We start from the raw sequence: 17,434 nt of genomic DNA, 5'->3' as shown, positions 1-17,434 counted from the left end.
TTGAAGACTTCATCATTTGAGGGGTGTGTTAGTCAGGGGCCATGCACTGGTATCTCGGGGATATCTCCAGACCTAGACCTGAAGATGTGCAGAACAAAGCTTGTCAATGGAGCAAGCAGTACCTGGCACAACTTCTTGTGTTAACACATTCCCCAAAGGCTTGGAGGCTCCTGAGAATACACCCAATGTACAGACACTGTTGGTTCCACAACAAAACGGACCAAGTCTCACAAAGCCATCCGACCTGGAGCTCACTGAGACTCGGCTGTGGATTTGGCTCTGAATTTTCCAATAGCCACTGAGTACCTAATGTTCACTACTAGAAAGACTGGAGGTTAGCAGTTTGCCCCCAGCATTATACTGAAAACACAGCTTCCCTTGGAGCCTACCTGGGGCTCCATGAGTGATTTGGCCCTAAGGCAGAAACAATCTTAGTCCTCTCCATCCACCTGCTAGAGTGACCTCAGATAAGTCAGAGGACATAAGCACAGACACTCGAATGTTGAAGTTACAGCTAAACCAGCAGAAGCCAGAGAGAAGCCTCCTCACAGTTCTTACCGGCAAGCATCATGGAAGATGGTACATATGGGACAAGGGCTACCAGATGGCAAGGAAACACACACACACACATGCACACGCACGCACACACACATATACACACATACATGCACACAGACACACATGCACACACACGCACATGTGCAACGCACACGCACACATGCACATACACACATACATGCACACACATACACACACATACATGCACACGCCTACACACGCGCACACGCACACGCATACACACATACATGCACACGCACACGCATGCACATACGCACACGTGCGCACACACATACACACATACATGCACATACATACACATACATACACACACATGCACACACATACACATACATACATACACATGCACACACATGCACACACATATACACACAATCACACATACACACACATGCACACACATACACATACATACATACACATACACACACGTGCACACACATATACACACATGCACACACATACACACAATCACACATACACATACATACACACACATGCACACACATACACACAATCACTCATACACACATATCACACACACACACACACACACACACACACACACACACACAGGCATCTTGTGGGGCAGTCCTCATTTAGAGATACAGTAACATGAGGTAGAACTCTGGGGCTTTGCCCCTTCGTCACCCACCAGCCTAAGCTGCCGCTTTTCTGTGGAACTTGTCCCACTGCACACACCCGGCTAGAGTGTGTTAGGAGCCGAGCTCCAGGCAGAGGTAATGCAACGCACATGTTAGACGCCTGCTTCACTGGTTCCAGAAACACCACAAGTAGCAAATGTTTCACGGCCCTGCTAGAAAAACACGCACCGAGTGCGCGCAGCTCGCTCCTTGCGACCCCGTCACTGGGAACACAAAGGGCGCGGGGTGCAGATGCGGCCCCGGCTTGCTTCGGGGGGCCTACTGCGCCCCACCCCCACCCCCGAAACGGTGGCGGTGCTGCAAATGTGTCTCGATCCGTCGTCGTGACATCCACTTCACACATGAAATGTCCACTGGCTTATGGTCACCTTCCCCTCAAGCACAGGAAGGCTGAGTGGCCACGAGCCCTGGAGTTCCGGCCTGGGAGTCCAGTGTCAAGAGGATGCGCGCAGTGGCGGCCCCCAGGAGAGCTGTGGCTTAGGGTGTGGGGCGCTCGGGGTGGCTTGGCGTGGTGGTCCCTCCTTCCCCGGAGTGTGTCGTCTGAGATGAAATTCAGGCCACTGGTGGGGAAGGTCGTTAAACCGCCATTTTCTGCTGCACAGAACAACAGCTTACTGTGCAGCACCGAGGCAGGGGTTGGATGGACCAGGGCAGCTGGGGAGTCTGTCCTCCCCGGGCTATGCGGTGTGGTGTGCGGGAACACCAGGTCCCACTGTTCCCAGAACAAGCAGACCCGAGCCGTTTCTCTGGTTGGCCTCAGAGAGGAGGCCTGGCCGAATCCTCTCCCTGTTCTGTTTTTCCCCTTTCTCTGGACTCGCCATAGAAGCAGGATTGGGTGGGCAGGGCTGGGAAAGAGAGCACAGCTTTGCAGAAGAAACCCCTGGAGCGGTGGGAGATGCTTGCCAACCGATGAAATAACAAGGCTAAAAGGTTTATAATATGGACTTCGGTCATTTTGCATATGTGGGTGTTTTGCGTGTCTCCATATTATGCACCGCATGTATGCAGTGACTATGAAGGCTGAAGGAGAGTGTTGGATTCCTGGGGACTGGAGTCACAGATGGCTGTGAGATGTCATGTGGGTGCTGGGAGTCAAACCCAGGTCCTCTGGAAGAGCAGACAGTGCTCTTCGCTGCTGACCTGAAATATGCTTTTAATCTAATCATTTTGTATTTAATGTATGTTACTAAGAAGAGTATCAAACACTGCACTGTTGTCCTGAAATGGTAATAAAAATCACATGCAAATGTATGCATGTGGTCCAAATGCTTGTGTGTGTGTGTGTGTGTGTGTCTGGTATTCAAATACACTTATTTCTAAAAGAGATCTTAGCTGATGTATTAGTCAGCACCCCTGCTGGGACAAATAGGCCAAAATTGTCAGTGACAGACATTTATTTCTCAATATGCTATTTTTTTAGCCATATAAAGTGTATTTGGATATTACTTGGGACATGTCTACATGCTAGTAGCTAACTGAATATTGAGACATATGAAATGCTTTTTCCACAAGAGGAAATGCCCCAGAGGCACAGAGACCAGTGGTGTCACAGTCGGTCCACAGTAGTTTGGGGATACAGAGATACATCAAAGCAAGGAAGGAGACAAGATCTTCCATCCCCAGCGAGGTTCTGATGTCATCTGTCCCCTACATGCCCCAAGTTCTGGAGTAGAAGCAGTCTTTATTCCCGACAGCCACTGAAGGGGCCAGGAGCCTTCACGCCAGAACCACTGGGGTCTGCAGGATGCACAACCCTCAGAACACTTGGGAAGAAGATGGCAGACCCAAACTACTTGACAGAACAGAAGAGTTACACTATTTCTCCCTGTCCAAGAGGTGGGCACTAGAGCTACCCTACTTCCCTCTCTGAAGCAGGGTCTCATGTAGCCCAGGCTGGACTTAAACTTGTTATGTAGCTAAGGACAACCTTGAACTTCTGACCTTCCTGCCTCTCTGAGTCCTGGTGTTACAGGTGTTTACCACCACATCTGGATTATAAAGTATTAGGGATTAAACCCAGGGCTTCATACACTCTAGGCAAGCGCTCCACCACAACCGAGCTGCATCCCCTATCCTTCCCTCCTGCTCTCTCTTATGTCTTTCTCCCTCCCTCCCTCCCTCCCTCCCTCCCTCCCTCCCTCCCTCCCTCCCTCCCTCCGTCCCTCCCCCCTCCCTCCCTCCCTCCCTCCTGTATTTCCCCCTGCCGGAAGAGGATGTCAACACCTGGCTCATTCTAGTCAGATGCTCTACCTCAGTACATCCTAGCCCAGAAATCCATTTTGCTCACACACAAAGAGAAGCTCTGCAGAACTCTATCTGCTCTCCCTTCCTGTCACAGATTCTGCCCACGGGGCCTCCTCTGTGACCCGAGGGGCACCACGGTAGGGCTGAGGCTCTGGGAGACTGGGTAAATGTCCCTTGGCCTCTTCTCAACCTGGTTCTTAGGTGTGTAGAGCCACCTACCCAGGAGACGGGAGGGAACAGCCTTCCCGGACCCAGTTTTGTTTTTTTTTAAATCTCCCTTCCATCTGGTCAGAGAATTCTGATAAAGGGAGACTGGAGTGTAGTTCAGTTTTATTTTGAGCCATTTGACTGGGGTCTCACTTTTTAAAGGGCTTGTGGAAATAAAAAAGTCATATAAAGTTTATTTTAATTTCGCATATGTTACAAATAAAAGGAATCATTGTGGAAAAAAATACCCCAGTGGCCTGAGACGGTCTGATTACTGAAGTCTTTTCCAGGACAGATCCAGAGGCCATCCTAGGCTCCTTCTGATGCGCTGGAGTGAAGGGACATGCAGCCGTGACACATTGAGGCGCAGGCTTTTGCTTTGTAAGACATTTTTATTGTTGAGGCAGGAGCTGTAGTATTTGTTGTTTCTTATTAAAAAGAAAAAGACCATTGCACTAGAAAGAAAGAAAAAAACCAAACATTTTCCAGATACCCATGATTCATCCACCAATGGCTTTAAAGAAGATCTGTTCCAAGACATTTATTGCATTTTTGGCTAAAATTGAAAAGAAATAAAAGTGGAAAAAATAGTCAAAATTAATGATGGTCCTACACAGTCATGTGACTGTCCTAAAAGGGAAAGCTGTGTCCCTGTCTAAGCTGGGAAGAATTTATAGGCAGCCTGTGTTATTTTAAAACATTCCTCACAGCAACATCAAACTCGAGTTTCATACCTCCAGGGCCAATTAGAGTCCATTTGACTGGTGACGCGACGCTGCTGTTTCCCAAAGCGTGTTCCTGAGGGTCCCAGGAGCTGCCCCTCCAGCAGGGTCTTTGGTGTTTAGACTGAAAAAAAAAAGGAGGGGGGAGACATTGAGTCTTCTTCCCTGAGTTGGAGAGTCTTCACACTCCAGCAGCATCATCAAATCGCTGACGTGTATAAAAGTGCCCTGCCCACCCAGCTGTTAGCACCTGGGAAGACATTTCAGAAGGTACATTGGCAGGTATCTTGGGGAGCTCAGGATCAGGACCGAGAACCAAGACTGATAGGAATATGGTGCAGACACTTCTTCTGCTACTTCATGTGGCCCTCAGGCAAGCCACGGCACCACGCTCTGTTCAATTTCCCCAGGTATATCACAACGTTGGGGCGCCCTACCTGTAGGCACTAGGGTTGGTATCGTGACTATACATACCCCTAATTCCCTGTTAAAGAATGATACACGCCTGCCCCATTGACCTGCTTGGCTGTGAAGCAGACTGCACCTCACATGAGCATGTGGGACGGAAACCGTGGGCATGCTGAAGTTCTACCGAGGAACATTATGGGAGTGCGCTCTCTCGCTGTCTTCCAGGACATGTTGCTTTGTTAGTTTGGATTCTGTATGGGAAGACGTGAGAAACATGGCAGGAGCCCCTCAGCACACATTTGCCCTTGTGGCCACTGAGGACGTGGGGCTGTCTGCTGCTTGGGTCACGCTGACAGATCCACCAGCTCAGAGCCTTCCTGTTCGGACGTCTCAACGTTCTGAAATACCTCTGCTCCTGCCCTGAATGGTTCTATCTGCTCTTCCCATCTTTGGCAGCCTCCTGCCCATGACAGTTTCCTTGACTTTCTTCATCAAATACCCAGAGCAGAGGATTTTTACTCCCTACAAGTGTGTGTGTGTGTGTGTGTGTGTGTGTGTGTGTGTGTGTGTGTGTGTGTGTGTGTGTGGAAGGTTTGGGCTATCTCTGAAATGCATAGCTGCTTGAGCCCAGAGTCTGGTGGTCTGGAGGCCTGAGAGGACTCCCAGGAAAGAACTCATTTAGAGATAGGTTCCAGTAGACATTGGACTGTGCTTTTGGGTCCCATCGTACTGTGGTGTCTGGAACTCTTCAGGATGAAGATGGTGGAAGCCAGCGTGGAAGCTATAAGGATTCTTGGGTGTGGGATGTCCTTCAATGTCAGGGGCAGGACAGGTAAGCATGAACTGTGACTAAGGTGGGACATTCACCCTCAGTAAGACCAACCCAGAACAGCATGCATGGTGACACTGGTCTTTTGCAAACTTCTCTTCAAGCCCATCTGCAGCTATGACCCAGCTACTCAGGAAACAGAGACAAAAGGACACTTGAGTTCAGGAATCCCAGGCCAGCCTGAGCAACACAGAGATCCCGTGTCCTAGATCTATAAAACAGTGTTTAGCCTGCGTGTAAGTCTGTGATGATGAAGCACTTCAGGAATGGAGTGTGTGAACTCCTGAAGCTTGTTTCTGCCATCATGATATTGGAGATGAGGATGAGCTGCTTGGAGGGTGCCTCCATGGAGGCCATCTTCAGGCTACCATAAGCCTGGAGGGCAAGTTATTGCCTTTCTAATGATTCGGAATCATCTGCCATGCAGCCAAACCTTTAGGTATCACAACATGACGTTGTCATCTACAGTCTGTGCTTGAGATCTGCACAATCAAGCTACACAATACAAATCACACAGAGAGACCTCACGTTTTAAGTATGTATGTTCAGAGTTCCACGTTGGGCCTCATCCATAGTTATCCTGGGCATCGGGTTGGACATGCTTGCACCTGTAAGAACAGAGCAGGGAGGACTCAAGAGGCATTTTAAGCCTTCATACATTCACGTGTCTGTACATCTGATAACAAACAACTACTCGTTTGAAATAATATATAACTCAGATGGTCCCATCTGGGAGACTAAAGGTCCTTTGTGCCACAGAACTCGATTTTGCTGCTTTGAGTGAAATCTGGGATTCCTGGCCTCCTGTTCATGCTTGCATGGTTTTACCATTGATATTAGAGTGATTCCAGTGTTGAGTCACTGGATCTTGGGACAAAACAAGGAAAAGTGTTTAGGGAGCTGGCTGTATCGAGGCACAGACTAAAAGCTCTGAGTGCCACTGCCTAGCTGTGAGCTGTCCACGCTCTGAGTGCCACTGCAGAGCTGTGAGCTTTCCACGTTCTGAGTGCCACTGCCTAGCTGTGAGCTGTCCACGGTGAATGCCACTGCAGAGCTGTGAGCTGTCCACGCTGAGTGCCACTGCCTACCTATGAACTGTCCATTCTCTGAGTGCCACTGCAGAGCTGTGAGCTGTCCACGCTCTGAGTGCCACTGCAGAGCTGTGAGCTTTCCACGTTCTGAGTGCCACTGCCTAGCTGTGAGCTGTCCACGGTGAGTGCCACTGCAGAGCTGTGAGCTGTCCACGCTGAGTGCCACTGCCTACCTATGAACTGTCCATTCTCTGAGTGCCACTGCAGAGCTGTGAGCTGTCCACGCTCTGAGTGCCACTGCAGAGCTGTGAGCTGTCCACGCTGAGTGCCACTGCCTACCTATGAACTGTCCATTCTCTGAGTGCCACTGCAGAGCTGTGAGCTGTCCACTCTCTGAGTGCCACTGCAGAGCTGTGAGCTGTCCACGCTGAGTGCCACCACCTAGCTGTGAGCTGTCCACGCTGAGTGCCACTGCAGAGCTGTGAGCTGTCCACGTTCTGAGTGCCACTGCAGAGTTGTGAGCTGTCCACACTCTGAGTGCCACCGCAGAGCTGTGAACTGTCCACGTTCTGAGTGCCACCACCTACCTGTGAGCTGTCCACGCTGAGTGCCACTGCAGAGCTGTGAGCTGTCCACACTCTGAGTGCCACTGCAGAGCTGTGAGCTGTCCACGCTGAGTGCCACTGCAGAGCTGTGAGCTGTCCATGCTGAGTGCCACTGCAGAGCTGTGAACTGTCCACGCTGAGTCCCTCTCAGTGTATCTAGCAGCAGAGATCCTGTCCCAGGAGCTCACAGGGGACAAACAGGAGCTGAATCACCCGGCCTACCTCTTCTGGCTTCTTCTCCCTGCTCTTTCTCTGTTCAATCAATTTCATTCATTTCATTTTTTTTCTAATGCTCAGTCTGACCCAGAGCCCTCTTGCTACTCAGGCTGGCTGTCAGTCTCCCCTCTTCCTCTTGATACTGTGTTTGGGAGCATGTTATTTGATTTTATTATAGGGTCATATATGAAGGGTTATGTTGTTAATGGGATGTCCCTGGCAGAAGCTGCGTTGAACTGGATTGCCATCATGACAGTATTAAAGAAGTGGGACTTTAAGAAGGAGTGAGGCCAGCAGGGCTCTACCGTCCTCGTGGTCACAGAAATGAGTTAGTTATCATGGGAAGGTCCTGACGGAAAGGATGGATTAGGTCTCCTTCTGATCTCATGCCTCTCTCTCCCTCCCCCTCGCCCTCTCCTCATCCCTCTTCCCATCCTCTTCTCCCCCTCCAGCAGTGATGCCCGCCATGTTATGACACAGCAAGAAGCCCCACAAGAAATGCCAGAACCTTCATTTGGGAGTTTATAAAACATTAGTAGAGGTGTTATAAATTTGTTTTCCATGAGGGAACCGGATGGTCGGCCTGGGGGAGGAACAGAGTGGGAGAGCAATGAAAGAGATACCTTGGCCGGGCGGTGGTGGCGCACGCCTTTAATCCCAGCACTCGGGAGGCAGAGCCAGGCGGATCGCTGTGAGTTCGAGGCCAGCCTGGGCTACCAAGTGAGCTCCAGGAAAGGCGCAAAGCTACGCAGAGAAACCCTGTGTCGAAAAACAAAACAAAACAAAACAAAACAAAAAAAAAGAGATACCTTGATAGAGGGAGACATTATGGGGTTAGGGAGAAACCTGGTGCTAGGAAAATTCCCAGGAATCCACAGAGACAACCCCAGATTAGACTACTGGCAATAGTGGAGAGGGTGCCTGAGCTGGCCTACTCCAGTAATCAGATCGGTGAATACCCTGTCATCACAGAGTCTTTATCCAGTCAGTAACTGATGGAAGCAGATGCCGAGATCCACAGCCAAGCACCAGGCTGAGCTCCGGGAGTCCAGTCAAAGAAGGGAAGAGAGATTATATGAGCAGGGGATGGGGGCGTCAAGACCATGATGAGGAAGTCTACAGAGACGACTGACCCAAGCTTGTATGAACTCATGAACTTTAGACCAACAGCTGTGGAATCTGCATGGGACTGGACTAGGCACTCTGCATACGGGAGACAGTTGTGCAGCTTGGTCTGCTTGAGGGGCCCCTGGCAGTGGGATCAGGATCAATCCCTGGTGCATGAGCTGGCTTTCTGGAGCCTATTACCTATGGTCAGACTCCTTGCTCAGCCTTGAGGCGGGGGTGGGTGGGGGTAAGGGGTTGGGAGGTAGGGGAGTGAGGGGTGGCACTTGGTCCTGCCTTGACTGAATGTACCAGGCTCTGCTGACTCCCCATGGGAGCCCTTACCCTTTTGGAGGAGAGGATAGGGGAGTGGGGGGCGGGCTGGGGGGAACGGGAGGAGGGATGCGAGGGGGATCTGCGGTTGGTATGTAAAATAAAAAATTTCTTAAATAAATTTGTTTTCTTTATAAATATTGAACCTGTAATATTTTGTTACAGAAGCAGAAAAAAAGACCAAGGCAAGTCTCATTCATATCAGATGGGGCATTTTTTTAGGGCAGGTTCTGAAATTTGCACTTTGGAGTTGAGGCCAAGTGCATCAGGATTCTGAGAACTATTGCAACGGAATAGATGTGCAGAGAAGCAGATGTGAGCTTGGGGGTGGCAGAATGAGTGCTTGTGTCCCCTCCAGATCCAAATGTCGTAACCAAGTCCACAAAGCAGCGGTGTTAAGAGAGATCATCTCTCTCTTTGGGAGATGATGAGGTACACACAGGAATGGTGACCTTGAGTCCCAAGGGAGCTGTCATCTTCTCTGTCGTGAAGCAGACAGAAGACGCCACCTGTAGGGAACAGGCTCCGGGGCGCTGACTCTTAGTACCTTACTCCTGAACTTCTATGCCTCCAGAAATACTCCAGAGAAGTGAATGGATGCTGCTTACAAATTACTCAGGTTTAGGGTGTTTTGTTACAGCAGCAGATGTGAACTGAGTCGACTTCTCCACAGGGAGATGTGTGCTGAGCTGGCCCAGGAGCTTGACACAAGGGCACTATTGTTAGAGAGTTGATGGCATGCTGTCCTACTTCATGATATCCTATGGTTATTATATATTTGCCTTCTTACTATATAAGCAAAGCCATCAATAAGAAAGTCAAAGCCATCCTATTTTGGGGAGCAAGGCCTGGAGGTTTCTTCCCTTATCTGGAGCAGCCTGGAGAAGCCTAACATCCACACGTCTTCTTCCTCAGCCATGTCCAGTGCAGGCTCACATGCCCTCACAGAGTGGGAATAGTTTGAATGCCCGTTTTGCCCTCAGCACCAGGCAGCCAAGTGCCTGAGGGTCAGGGCCTTCTTTGCAGTCCCTGGTGTGGCATTCTTCCCCAAACACGCTGTTTGGCTTTGCCGAGACAGGAACTAAGTCAACAGGAAATCTGGCCTGGGCATATTCTATCAAACAGGCGGCTGCAAAGGGTGACAGATTCTCCCAACACACAAGGTCTGGTCTCACTGCGTCTCCTCCCACCAGAAGCCTCACCCAGGGTGTCCCAGGGCCCTGTGGGTACAGAGTGCTCTAGGCTCCGGCAGGCACAGGATGACCCTCTTTCTTAAGAAAAGTCAATGTCAGGGACATGCTTGGAGTAGCAAAGGTTGGGATCGACACCATCCTCCTCACTGACCAGCTGGCCAAGGGCCTTACCACGTATACCTGCAACCAGAGGAGGGAGAAGATGGACTGGGCAGCATCCCAGCTGGGCAGTGGGATGCTCTTCTCCCAAGTTCTCTGGTCCGTGCATGGAGGAGAGTCACTTGAGGAGGTAGACTAGCTCACCAGGTAATGACTCAGTCAGCACTCTAGGCCACATACTATCAGAAGGTCCCACCAAAACCTGACCCCACCAGAGAATGAGTAAATTCCTCTCTGCTTGGCAGAGAGTCAAGAGAGTTTTTTATAAAAACACAAATAAGGGATTGGCATTTGAATGTTTCAATAAATCACAGGAATGTGGGATTTCAGGTGACCCACAGAAGGGAAAAATTGGAAAGTAATGTGCTTCGATGTTGAAGGAAATGAGAGGAATAGAGTTACGGACGGAGGCATCCCAGGACGGGTCTGAGCGGGAGACTCTCCATGCCACGCAAGCATGAGGACGGCGGAGTTTATCTAAATCATCAGGACTATTTAGCTTTGCCCATGTCAAAAAATTCTTCTGTGTAATTTACAGGATGACATCAGATTTCCTTGTGATTAGGCAAAAATGAAAACACTACGTATTGGCTATGATTTTAAGGTCAAAAGAAAAATTTTGGACATATACTTAACTGTATTCATTTATTAGAAACGTCTGTTTGTTGTAAAAAAAAAAGGGGGTAATCTTCATGAATAAGTCGCTGTATAATAAGGATTTCAATGTTTTCTATTTATAGCAGGGCATCTTTAACCAAGAAAGAAGTTGAATCGGCTTTTCATGGTTGTATATTTAAGCTAGCTGCCTCCAACTCTTCCTGGAACATGGCAGACCATAATAAATAATACACATCTTAAAGCCAAATCTGGAAAGTATCACAGTAAGTCTGCTGGGAAGGATCTGGGCTGCCACGGGTGTTTAACAGAGAGCCTAGGAACACTGTGTTTTCGAGACTTGCGTGTGTGTGTGTGTGTGTGTGTGTGTGTGTGTGTGTGTGTGTGTGTGTGTGTGTTTTAGAGCCAGGGTAAGATGCACATGTCTCACCCAGCTCTGGCTTTCTGTGCTTCCAGAGAGCTGTTTCTATCTCTCTGATTTCCATCAATATCTGCTGGTATATGGAGAACTCCAAAGCTGCAGCCTGGGAGAAGGCTCTGCTGCTGGTCAAGGGCTTTCCTTGCGAGCACAAGGCCCCATTTGACCCCCAGAACTCACGTGTAAGGGAGAGGTGACTCAGTGGTTATGAGCATGCACTGCTCTTGTAGAGGAGTTGAGCTCAGGCCCTGGTACCTAGATTAGGTGGGTCACAACTTCCTGCAGCTCTAGCTCAGGGCATCTGATGCCCTCTTTTGACCTCTGTGGGCACCTGTACTCACAAGCACATACCCACACAGAGACACATATACATAATTAAAAATGAATCTTTGTTTGTTCGTCTAAAGCTGAGTACAGCCCCACACACTTACAACCCCAGCACTGAGAGAGCAGAGACGGCCAGGTCCCTGGAGCTCACTGGCCAGCCAGCCTTGCCTGCTCCGTCAGCTCCAGGACAGCAAGGAACCCAGCCTCCAGTAAAGAAAATGGTGGGCGATGCCCGAGGGAAAACGCCCAAGGCTGTCTTCCAGACCCCAACACATGTGCCTGCCTGCACACAGAAAGGAAGAAAACCACAAAGCCAGCTTGCTAATAAGGGAGCCCCAGGGGTACAGCTGTGCGGGATGATGAGTCCAACGTGGTAAAAACCCCTTCTCTTGAGAATAAAGCCTTCCCTGCATTGGACCCCCTTCCACCAGACGGTGGCCTCCTCTAATATGCTTCCAGGCTAGTCAGGAAACCTTTTGCCTGCCTCATGGTGAACTCCAATGACAGATAGCCAGACTCATCCGGTTCTGCACTGTTGAATGACAGCCTCACGGAGCTCCGGAGATCAGAGGTGGAGGGGACGCCGTGTGTCAGTCACAATGCAGACTGAAGAAAGGGGTAAGGTTTGTGTACCAGCCAAGGCACACCGCTGGAATGCCAGCCCCTGATCAGGGCTTATGACCAGTAATGGGAGTGGGAAGTTTCGCCCTGACCAATTACAGTGCCTGTGAGAAGGAGCGCATCCATGGAGACTTGCAAAGAACGTCGTCTGGAGCCCAGGCCAGTGTGACAAAGATGCACTTTGGTGTCCCGGGTTGGAACTCAGGGCCCAGTGCTGGGCAAATGCTCTACTATAGTGGATCCCCAGCCCCAGAACAGGCATGCATGTATGGACGTGTGCATGCTTATACAAACTTATGTGTGTGTGTGTATACACACTTACACGTGTCTGTGTGTGTGTCTGGTGTGTGTGTGTGTGTGTGTGTGTGTGTGTGTGTGTCTGTCTGTCTGTCTGTCTGTCTGTGCAGGACTCTGTGGAAGCCAGGGGCTAATGTCTATGTCTTCCTTTATCCCTCTCCACATTGTTTTTTGAGACTGTCTCTCACTTAATCTGTAACTTGTTATTTTGGATAGACTGGCCAGCCAGCAAGCCCTAGGGACCCTCCTGTCTGCTCCCTCCCCAGAGGTGAGGGTCTAGGTGTGTGTCACTATGGCTGGGTTTTAAGTGGGCGCTGGGGATTGAACCCAGGTCCTTGCCAAGCACTTAGCCCCTGAGCCATCTCCCCAGCTCACAGCACCCTTCATACTGACGAAGGAGGCAATTAAGTCAGTACCTTAAGGCTTACAGTTAGTGATGGGTCTGGAAACACTAAAGAGCAGACACAGCCTTTGGTGTGGAGTGGATCCACTGCCGTCTTCAGATTTCAAAACACTAATAAAGAAAAATTATGTAGCGCTGAATGTTTAAACCACGTGATCCCAGCTCTCACTAACGTTTCCTGTCAGGAAACCCCAGAGAATTGTCAAATATAAATAAAATCCAGGGAAGGTGAACTAGAGAGAAAGTTATTGAGGAGGTGGGATACTGTAAGAGCTACTTATGTGGCAGCCAGGAATGTTGGGCTGACAGATGTAGCTAATTCTGAAAGAATCATTTCCTATTGAAATAACAAGTAAAAGGTGTTTGAAAGACAGAAGGTGACGTTTTTTCCTCCGCAAGTCACAGTTTTGGGGGTATGTTGCATAAATACTGATTAAAAGCAACCCACGGCCTCCCTTCACTCTGACATTTGAAGCATACAGCCCATAGTGAGTCCCCCCTTGCTGTCTATTCCAGAGGTCACACACTCCAAGGCACCTCTGCTGTATGCATGGGCAAACCAAGAATTTAGGTAACTGCATTAATTTTATTCAAAAGGAGAGCCTGCTGGTTAATTGGGCATTTGGTTTGGCTTTGACTTTGTGGCAGTTTGTGTTTACTCTACACAGAGCTCGGGCATTCCTTAAGGCCAGATTCTTCAAACCCAACAATTTTCCCGGAGGGCCAAACCGTACAGAAACAGCTCCTATGGGTCTTCCTGCAACTTCCGGAAGGGCAGTTCATGGCAAATGGCTCATGTGGAGAGGGCTTCTTAAAAAAACACTAAAGTAACATTGTTAGGTGAATGTGGACTTGAAAATGACATAGTGAAACCCATTATCTTGCATATTAACTAAAATCTAATAAGTGAATAATAACAAGTCATTGTGGTTGTAGTGTTCCAATTATCTATCTATCTATCTATCTATCTATCTATCTATCTATCTATCTATCTATCTATCTATCTATCTATCATCTGTGGTTGCTACCTAACAAACCACACTGACATTTTGTGGCTCAAAACCACCACCATTTTATTACAGCTGCTGATTTGTGAGTCATGAACTTGGGTTATGCTTGTATGTTTATCATTGCCATCACAAAGTACCTGAGGCCAGATAATATAGAAAGCAAAGATCATTTAACTCACGGTTCTGCAGGCTGAAGGTCCAGCATCGGGTGGTCCCACTGGCTGCCTATCATGGCTAATGGCATCCCAGCAAGAGTGACAGGGGTGATTAGATAACAAGACAGTGAGCCCAAGGGACTGGAAGGGGCTAGGACTGTTCTTTGATAGGAGCGTCTCAGGAGAAGTAACCAGGATTCCAAGAGAACTATTTAATGCAAGGCAACTTTGTAACCATGGTTGGTGGCAAGGCCTGTGACCTTGTTTGGCCACGACCAAAAGACATAAAGTGGCACACAGTAGCAAGTGGCTATTGTATCCCCACCTAGGTCAGAATGACTTTGAAAACACACATCTTACTCTGTCACCTATAAGCCTGCAGCAGTTTTCCACTGTCTAAAGATAAAGCCATGGTCTCTGCAACCGAAAGGGCAAATGGGTTTCCCAAGTTCCAGAGACCTGAGCAGGCTGACCACAGGTTAGCATGGATCTTCCCAAGGACCCCTTCCCGCCAAGGACCCCCTTCCTGCCAAGGACCCCCTTCCTGCTGAGCCTTCCCCGGGGATCGCTCCTCTTACCTCTCCCTCAAGCCTTCACCTCTGCTCGTGCTGCCCCTGTGGCGGCCTCTGCTTCATGGCCCCTTCCTCTAGGAAGACATCCCGGGTACCTCTGGCCAGTCAGCTGCCCCGTGACATAGGCTCTAGCGCTCTGGAGCCACTGCTCACACTGGAAGTTCTGTGTCCTGCTTGGGAGCTCTAAGAGAGGCTATGTTACCAGCACCCAGACTACCGCTTGTGACTAATGTGTCCAAGACAGAACCCAGAAGACTTAGCTCAGGTGTCAGAACCGAGTGACTGGAAAACTAACTTACCTCATGAGCATTTCTGCAAATAGGGGCTTTGGTTCCTCGGATTCGAAGGTTGGGCAAGCCTCGAGGAGACTTTTTCCTACCCTCTTGAGAAGAGTCTTGAGAGGGTATTAGTGACTCCTTTGCTAGCCGCTGGGCTGATTGTAACGACATGACCTAGTTTGGGTCCAAAGAGTATAGAGGGAATATTCTGGGGCCTCTAGGAAATATGTCCTTTCCCTAATCAAAGACAGACATTGGATGGCCAACATGCTCTTATTTGCTTGGAACGTTCAAAACAAACAACAAAACAAAGCAAAATAAAAAACAAAAATGAAAACCCTCTTAGTGTTGGACTAGAGAGATGTTTGGCCAGGTAAGGTGCAACCGAGCCTTTCTGAAGCTGCAGCAGCGGCTCCTGACCACCAGGTGTCGCTCTCAAGAGTGAGCCGCTAACTGGTAAAGAATGCCCAAGAAGAACAGGAACCCTCAGCAATGTGGGTCCGCCACACACTCTGGAATTCTCTTCTGACATTTTGTTCTGTGGCTCAATTAGTGCATCCTTTCTGCAGCTTAAGGTCGTAGCGAATCTGCCATTCTGGATGATTTAAAGAAGCCTTGGGTGATGCAGGTTAAAATAAGTGGTGGGATGGAGCTGGAGAGATAGTCCGGTGGTTAGAGCATGTGCTACCCCGACAGAGGATCCAGATTTGGTTCCCAGCACCCACATGGCGGCTCCCAACTGCCTGTCACTCCAGCTCCAGGGAATCCGACACCCTCTTCTGACCTCCAAGGGCACTGTACTCAAATGCTGCATAGACACCCATGCAAACAAACTCTCCTATACGTCAAGTAAGTAAATCTAAAGCTTTTTAAGCGGTGGAAGAGCAGTTACACATAAACAGCGCAGAGGTGACATCTTTAAGCCCTGCACATTCTACACATGCGGTGGCCAACAATGGGACCCTGGGATCTGGGCTGAGGCTGGGAACAACGGGAGCACCTTGCTGCCTGCACACCATCTGTTCAAACACTGTCAAACAGAGATATCCTGTGCTGGAAAAAAAAAAAGACCAAACGCAATTAAACCGCAAGTCTTACCTGCTGGGGCAGGCAGGGCCATTATTTGAGAGTTTCCACTAAGTAAATACGCTTTCTCGTTTCGCTCCTGTGGCCTTGTGTGCGCCGCGCATGGCAAGTGGAGGCAGGCGCGCTGTTCCCCGTCCGAGTGTTTTTCACGCCCCAATAGAGGCGTGTGTGGTTTGGCTCCGTTAAAAAATTCTCCACCCTTCTCCATAAGCTTAGAAACAAAAGTGCTCCCTTTACACGTCTCTCATCAGCCTTTCATCCAGGGCCTTCCTGTACCGAGGATTGACGGAGTGCTGGGGATTTCAAAGGGAGGCCTCCATGCAGGCTGGCTCCCGAAATGCACAGACCTCCTGACTTCCCTTTGCAGTCACAGGGTGGGAGCCGGGAACCTTCTGGCTCCCCGCCGAGAAGTCTCCTGCAGTTTTCCATTTCCCTTGGGTGCTATTAGAGTTACCTGGCGCTGAGGAGTCGGGGGTGGGGGCGGGGGAGACAGCAAATCACGGGCGCAAACTAGCCAGACCAGTTGTACTTGGCACAGGCGTATCAGGACAGAGTTCAACCCTGATGCCGCTGACATTTGGGGTTGGAGAATGTTTTCTTGTGGGGGGCTGATCTGTGAGGATGTCTGTGGGCATCTTTGGACTGTCCTCACTACATCAGCACAGTCCTCCCTACCTCAGCACTGGTGGAATTAGCATGTTCCCATATGTTGCCAAATGCTGCCTGGGGTGAAATCACTCCTGGTTAAGAGCCTTGTATTTTGGGGCAAGTCATGACATAGACATTATGACATTTGTTCAAGTTCACCGGCTTCGTTTTAGAGCAGAGAGGCTGCCATTAGGGAGAGAGGTGGCCAGGATGCCTGTGTGTTAAAATGTTGGCTGAATGTGGCAGAAAGGCAGAGAGAGAGAGAGAGAGAGAGAGAGAGAGAGAGAGAGAGAGAGAGAGAGAGAGAGAGAGAGTGAGAAAGGTTAGTTTGGAAACCTTCTGCCATGGTCGCCAACCCAAATGCTTTGTCTGCATCTGATTTTCAAAGCCCCCTTCCAGGACTGTGTGGGAAAGGGATCAGACACAGGCAGTTGCACTCCATACCATGGAAGCTTCTTGTTACATGGGTCTGGGGGTTTGGGGGCGCTTCAGTCTCAACAGCATGAGGAGTCACGTGGGTGGTCTGGGAAGGAGAGCGTAGACATCTAGCCTGGCTTCAAAAGGGAATGCTAGTGAGCATGTGGCAGATCTGTAACCCCAGCACCCGGGAGGCAGAGGCAGCAATAGCCCTCCAAGTTCAAGGCCAGGTCTACATAGAGGGTTCCAGACTAGCCAGGTCTACATTAGAGAATTCCAGGCTAGCCAGGGC

At 49.6% G+C, this 17,434-nt stretch overlaps 1 long non-coding RNA gene across 2 annotated transcripts; it reads right to left on the bottom strand.

The window, feature by feature from the left end:
- Window positions 1-3,671: 3,671 nt before the first annotated feature.
- On the bottom strand, window positions 3,672-16,521 carry LOC121821641 (uncharacterized). Of its 2 annotated transcripts, XR_013043617.1 has the most exons (4): window positions 16,090-16,521; window positions 6,183-6,262; window positions 4,430-4,541; window positions 3,672-4,150 (listed from the first exon to the last, which is right to left on the bottom strand). It is a non-coding gene; the product is annotated as an uncharacterized LOC121821641 (long non-coding RNA). The 2 variants fall into 2 exon arrangements; XR_006062418.2 differs by lacking the exon at window positions 6,183-6,262.
- Window positions 16,522-17,434: the final 913 nt, after the last annotated feature.

This window comes from Peromyscus maniculatus, chromosome 12 (assembly GCF_049852395.1).
Source record: "Peromyscus maniculatus bairdii isolate BWxNUB_F1_BW_parent chromosome 12, HU_Pman_BW_mat_3.1, whole genome shotgun sequence".
Taxonomy (NCBI): Eukaryota; Metazoa; Chordata; class Mammalia; order Rodentia; family Cricetidae; genus Peromyscus; species Peromyscus maniculatus.
This window is presented reverse-complemented; position numbering and strand designations above follow the sequence as displayed.